We start from the raw sequence: 7,456 nt of genomic DNA, 5'->3' as shown, positions 1-7,456 counted from the left end.
TGAATAGTGTCAAAAGAAGACAAAAATTAGAATGCCACTATTCACATATGAATTTGTCTTTTTTGTTTCTCTTTGTGTATTTCAAATTTTGGTCTGAATTTTTTAGGGGTTGTCGACATATGTGTTGTGTACATCCATGATTTTTTTCAAAAAAAATGACATGTTTAAATTTGAGTTTTTCAAGTTGGTATCATGGTATCATGTAAGCAACGGTATCACATGATACTTGCCTTCTCTTTTCAAGGGGCAAGTGTGTCCACAAATACTCCTTTCGTCCGAAATTACTTATCGCAGAAATGGATGATCCAAATGTAAAAATTCTACATACATTTATTTCTATTCATTTCGGCGACAAGTAATTCGGGATGAAAGAGTACATGAAAAGGTTGTCCATTCTGCCTTTTTGTGTGTGCGAAAATTGACGATTTGTGAACCCCCAACCCCCACCCCACTTTGGACATACGTTTGAAGTTTTTCTTTTTGAACCTTCTACCGTAATTTGTATTAATAATAAAATATGTACAATGCAAAAAGAAAGATACGGTGCAAATTTTAAAAAAATTAAAGGTTACATCTGAAGTTCGATGATTGTGCAACAACAACGTTGCTTTGGTCAGATTGACAATTCATAGCGGTTGTTGAGAACCTGAGATACAATGGCCTCATATTTGTGTGTTTTTCTAATTGTCATGGTGTGTTGATTTGCATCCTTTTAACTTTGATTGGGCTTCAAGGATTCTTCAACGCGGACCTCAAATCATCCGCAAATGTCCAAACCAAGTTGTCTGGATGTTGCAAGTCATCCAATGTTGTACCACATTTGTGTGCAGACATGCCCGGATGTTTGTTTTCCCGCAAACTGGAAGCAAATCAATGGACTTTGCAGGAGTCCGGACATCCGGCACATAGGACTCTAATACCCAGGCCCACCCGAAACTGAGGACTCCGACACCCCAGGCCTGCATCCTTTTGGCGGCGAAACCCTCTTTCTCCACGTGTGCATTACTTTGAGCCATATGGAACTGTCGGAATGACGTCATTTTTAACAAACTGAATATTACAAATTTTTTTGCAGGTCATCTGCACAACAAGTTCCTGGATCCGTACGTGGTCGTTACTCAGCTGTTTGCAAGACAAGGAGCATATGGCTTATGGGTGCAACCATTGGAAGACGGTTTGGATGGCGATCCAACAATAGGATAGCTGTATAGGCATCTAGTCTTTTTTTTGCCGGTTGTGGCGTTGTTCATCTTTTTCAACTCATTTTAAGTTCTTGTATCATACTGCATACTTGTTGGAGACTTCGTTTGATAATGTGGTTGCATGCATCGTTGCGATGAAGAGGCCAGGGGCAATCCTCTTTTTTTAAAAACTTTCTCCACCTTCTCCACTAACACCACTAGTAAATTGGCCCTATTCAGTGACAAAAACTCTGGTGACGAAACAGGAAACCTCGCCTAAACTCATTTTATATGAGAGTCACCGACACTACCTGATTTTGCCCCGGCGTGGCTCTTTGCAGCAACTTTGGTGGCATTATGGACCAATTTTAGGCGATGTTTTTGACCGTCACTAGGCAAGTGCATTTTCTGGAACGGTTTTTAGTGTCACGAAAAATTTTCACTGTCACCAATAATCTTGAACGGTTTAGTGAATGAAATACAAATAGAAAAAAGTGAGTCCCTGAGATTTGAACCCACGAGCTTTCCCTTAGGTACATGTTATACTAAGAGGTTTACCGCTGGGATGTAAAAAAATAGGTTTATGCTACCCCTTGAGTACTGCGTTGGTTTTTCCTTAAAAAGGAAAGGGTGATGCAGCAAAGTAGCATAAGTATTTCCCTCAGTTTTTGAGAACCAAGGTATCAATCCAGTAAGAGGCTACGCGTGAGTCCCTCGCACCTACACAAAACAAATAAATCCTCGCAACCAACGCGATAAGGGGTTGTCAATCCCTACACGGTCACTTACGAGAGTGAGATCTGATAAATATGATAAGATAATATTTTTGGTATTTTTATGATAAAGATGCAAAGTAAAATAAAAGCAATGAAAATAACTAAGTATTGGAAGATTAATATCATGAAGATAGACTCGGGGGCCATAGGTTTCACTAGTGGCTTCTCTCAAGAGCATAAGTATTTTACGGTGGGTGAACAAATTACTGTTGAGCAATTGACAGAATTGAGCATAGTTATGAGAATATCTAGGTATGATCATGTATATAGGCATCACGTCCGAGACAAGTAGACCGACTCTTGCCTGCACCTACTACTATTACTCCACACATCGACCGCTATCCAGCATGCATCTAGAGTATTAAGTTCATAAGAACAGAGTAACGCCTTAAGCAAGATGACATGATGTAGAGGGATAAATTCATGCAATATGATAAAAAAACATCTTGTTATCCTCGATGGTAACAATACAATACGTGCCTTGCTGCCCCTACTTTCACTCGGAAAGGACACCACAAGATTGAACCCAAAGCTAAGCACTTCTCCCATTGCAAGAAAGATCAATCTAGTAGGCCAAACCAAACTGATAATTCGAAGAGACTTGCAAATATAACCAATCATACATAAAAGAATTCAGAGAATATTCAAATATTTTTCATAGATAAACTTGATCATAAACCCACAATTCATCGGTCTCAACAAACACACCGCAAAAGAAGATTACATCGAATAGATCTCCACAAGAGAGGGGGAGAACTTTGTATTGAGATCCAAAAAGAGAGAATAAGCCATCTAGCTAATATGGACCCGTAGGTTTGAGGTAAACTACTCACACTTCATCGGAGAGGCTATGCTGTTGATGTAGAAGCCCTCTGTGATAGATGCCCCCTCCAGCGGAGCTCCGGAACAGGCCCCAAGATGGGATCTCGTGGATACAGAAAGTTACGGTGGTGGAATTAGGGTTTTGGCTCCGTATCTGATCGTTTGGGGGTACGTAGGTATATATAGGAGGAAGAAGTACGTCGGTGGAGCAACAGGGGGCCCACGAGGGTGGAGGGCGCGCCTGGGGGGGGGGAGGCGCACCCCCTACCTCGTGGCCTCCCTGTTGGTTGCTTGACGTAGGGTCCAAGTCTCCTGGGTCTTGTTCGTTCCAAAAATCATGTTCCCGAAGGTTTCATTCCGTTTGGACTCCGTTTGATATTCCTTTTCTTCGAAACCCTAAAATAGGCAAAAAACAACAATTCTGGGCTGGGCCTCCGGTTAATAGGTTAGTCCAAAAATAATATAAAAGTGGATAATAAAGCCCAATAATGTCCAAAACAGTAGATAATATAGCATGGAGCAATAAAAATTTATAGATACGTTGGAGACGTATCAAGCATCCCCAAGCTTAATTCCTGCTCGTCCTCAAGTAGGTAAATGATAAAAACAGAATTTTTGATGTGGAATGCTACTTGACATATTTTCAATGTAATTCTTCTTAATTGTGGTATGAATATTCAGATCCTAAAGATTCAAGACAAAAGTTCAATATTGACATAAAAATAATAATACTTCAAGCATACTAACTAAGCAATTATGTCTCTTCAAAATAACATGGCCAAAGAAAGTTATCCCTACAAAATCATATAGTCTGGCTATGCTCTATCTTCACCACACAAAGTATTTAAATCATGCACAACCCCGATGACAAGCCAAGCAATTGTTTCATATTTTTGGTGTTCTCAAACTTTTTCAATTTTCACGCAATACATGAGCGTGAGCCATGGACATAGCACTTTAGGTGGAATAGAATGGTGGTTGTGGAGAAGACAAAAAGGGAGAAGATAGTCTCACATCAACTAGGCGTATCAACGGGCTATGGAGATGCCCATCAATAGATATCAATGTGAGTGAGTAGGGATTGCCATGCAACGGATGCACTAGAGCTATAAGTATATGAAAGCTCAAAAAGAAACTAAGTGGATGTGCATCCAACTTGCTTGCTCACGAAGACCTATGGCATTTTGAGGAAGCCCATCATTGGAATATGCAAGCCAAGTTCTATAATGAAACATTCCCACTAGTATATGAAAGTGATAACAAAGGAGACTCTCTATCATGAAGATCATGGTGCTACTTTGAAGCACAAGTGTGGTAAAAAGATAGTAGCATTGTCCCTTCTCTCTTTTTCTCTCATATCTTTATTTGGGCCTTTTCTCTTTTTATGGCCTCTTATTTTATTTTATTTTTATTTTTCATCCGGAGTCTCATGCCGACTTGTGGGGAATCATAGTCTCCATCATCCTTTCCTCACTTGGGACAATGCTCTAATAATGATGATCATCACACTCTTATTTACTTACAACTCAAGAATTACAACTCGATACTTAGAACAAGATATGACTCTCTATGAATGCCTCCGGCGGTGTACCGGGATATGCAATGACTCATGAGTGACATGTATGAAAGAATTATGAACGGTGGATTTGCCACAAATACAATGTCAACTACATGATCATGCGAAGCAATATGACAATGATGGAGTGTGTCATATTAAACGGAATGGTGGAAAGTTGCATGGCAATATATCTCGGAATGGCTATGGGAATGCCATGATAGGTAGGTATGGTGGCTGTTTTGAGGAAGGTATATGGTGGGTGTATGATACTGGCGAAAGGTGCGCGGTATTAGAGAGGGTAGCAATGGTGGAAGGGTGAGAGTGCGTATGATCCATGGACTCAACATTAGTAATAAAGAACTCATATACTTATTGCAAAAATCTAAAAGTTATCAAAGCAAAGTATTACGCGCATGCTCCTAGGGGGGTAGATTGGTAGGAAAAGACCACCGCTCGTCCCCGACCGCCACTCATAAGGAAGACAATCAATAAATAAATCATGCTCCGACTTCATCACATAACGGTTCACCATATGTGCATGCTACGGGAATCACAAACTTTAACACAAGTATTTCTCAAATTCACAACTACTCAACTAGCATGACTCTAATATCACCATCTCCATATCTCAAAACAATTATCAAGTATCCAACTTCTCATAGTATTCAACACACTCATAAGAGAATTTTATTATTAATCTTGTATACCTAGCATATTAGGATTATTTAAGAAAATTACCATGCTATTTAAGACTCTCAAAATATTCTAAGTGAATCATGAGAGATCAATAGTTTCTATAAAACAAATCCACCACCGTGCTCTAAAAGATATAAGTGAAGCACTAGAGCAAAACTATATAACTCAAGAGATATAAGTGAAGCACATAGAGTATTCTAATAATTTCTGAATCATGTGTGTCTCTCTCAAAATGTGTGTACAGAAAGGATGATTGTGGTAAACTTAAAAAGTAAAGACTCAAATCATACAAGACGCTCCAAGCAAAACACATATCATATGGTGAATAAAAATATAGCTCCAAGTAAAGTTACCGATAGAAGTAGACGAAATAGGGGATGCCTTCCGGGGCATCCCCAAGCTTTGGCTTTTAGGTGTCCTTAGATTATCTTGGGGGTGCCATGGGCATCCCCACGCTTAGGCTCTTGCCACTCCTTGTTCCATAATCCATCAAATCTTTACCCAAAACTTGAAAGCTTCACAACACAAAACTTAAAGTAGAAAATCTCGTGAGCTCCATTAGCGAAATAAAACCAAAGACCACTTCAAGGTACTGTAATGAACTCATTCTTTATTTATATTGGTGTTAAACCTACTGTATTACAACTTCTCTATGGTTTATAAACTATTTTACTAGCCATAGATTCATCAAAATAAGCAAACAACACACGAAAAATAGAATCTGTCAAAAACAGAACAGTCTGTAGTAATCTGTAGATAGCGCAATATCTGGAACCCCAAAAATTCTAAAATAAACTGATGCACGTGAGTAATTTATCTATTAATCATCTGAAAAAAGAATTAACTAAATATCACTTTCCAAATAAAAATGGCAGCAGTTCTCGTGAGCGCTAAAGTTTCTTTTTTTTACAGCAAGATTAACAAGACTTTCCCCAAGTCTTCCCAACGGTTCTACTCGACACAAACACTAATTAAACACAAAAAACAAAACCAAAAAAAGGCTAGATAAATTATTTATTACTAAACAGGAGCAAAAAGCAAGGAATAAAAATAAAATTGGGTTGCCTCCCAACAAACGCTATCGTTTAACGCCCCTAGCTAGGCATAAAAAGCAAGGATAGATCTAGGTATTGCCATCTTTGGTAGGTAATTTTTCAATGAGGCATCTACCGTCCTTAGGAATTTCTTTCCTTTTATTGATTATCAAACTTTTAGGCACAAGATTGAAAAAATTATTGGCAGCAAATGGTTCCTTAATGATAGCAAAAAGATTAGGGTGAACACTTATAGATTTGAGATCCGCAGTTTCTTTGCTAGAGGATTCACCTTTATTTTTAGGAACATACATAAGCTTGGAAATTTTAGTTGGAGGACTTGGAGTATTCTTTACGGAAGAAAAAGCGGTTCCCAAGTTGGTAATGATACCCTCAAGTTTATCGATTCTAATGGAATCATGATTTATTCTTCCATTAACTATAGGTTCCTTATCTTTAATATTTTTCAAAGTTACTCCTACTTTATATCCATATTGGGTAATTTGGTCGTGGATCTTTTTATCGAAATTTTCAATTAACACAATGGTAGCAACTTTATTTTCAATAATTTCAAGTTTTTGCATTACATGCTCCAAAGTTAACATAGTTCCATTAACCAAAAGAGGTGGTGAGCGAAACAAATCTATCATAGAATTGTAAGAATCAAAAGTATGGCTACCCAAGAAGTTCCCTCCGGTAATGGTATCAAGGATATATCTGTGCCAAGGAGTAACGCCTACATAAAAATTGCGAAGAAGAACGGAAGTAGATTGCTTCCTGGTAGATCTATTTTGAGCATTGCAAATTCTATACCAAGCGTCTTTTAGATTTTCTCCCTCCCTTTGCTTAAAATTTAGAACTTCATTCTCGGGAGACAACGGAGAAGATAGAGGACTTGCCATAACGACAAGAAAACAGGGAACGGGCAAAAATAGGCAAATAGAGAAAGAGAGGGAGGATAGAGAGAGAGAGAGGGCGAATAAAACGACAAGGGTGAAGTGGGGGAGAGGAAAACGAAAGGCAAATGGAAAATAATGTAATGCGGGAGATAAGGGTTTGTGATGGGTACTTGGTATGTTGACTTTTGCGTAGACCTCCCCGGCAACGGCGCCAGAAATGGCTCGTTGACGGGAGATAAAATTTTAACTTGACTTCGTGTGAGCCTCCCCGGCAACGGCGCCAGAAATGGCTCGTTGACGGGAGATAAAATTTTAACTTGACTTCACGTGAGCCTCCCCGGCAACGACACCAGAAATCCTTCTTGCTACCTCTTGAGCACTGCGTTGGTTTTCCCTTGAAGAGGAAAGGGTGATGCAGCAAAGTAGCGTAAGTATTTCCCTCAGTTTTTGAGAACCAAGGTATCAATCCAATAGGAGGCTACGCGCGAGT

This window comes from Triticum aestivum, chromosome 5A (genome assembly GCF_018294505.1).
Source record: "Triticum aestivum cultivar Chinese Spring chromosome 5A, IWGSC CS RefSeq v2.1, whole genome shotgun sequence".
Taxonomy (NCBI): Eukaryota; Viridiplantae; Streptophyta; class Magnoliopsida; order Poales; family Poaceae; genus Triticum; species Triticum aestivum.
The sequence above is the reverse complement of the archived record's forward strand: the minus strand, read 5'-3'. Positions refer to the sequence as shown.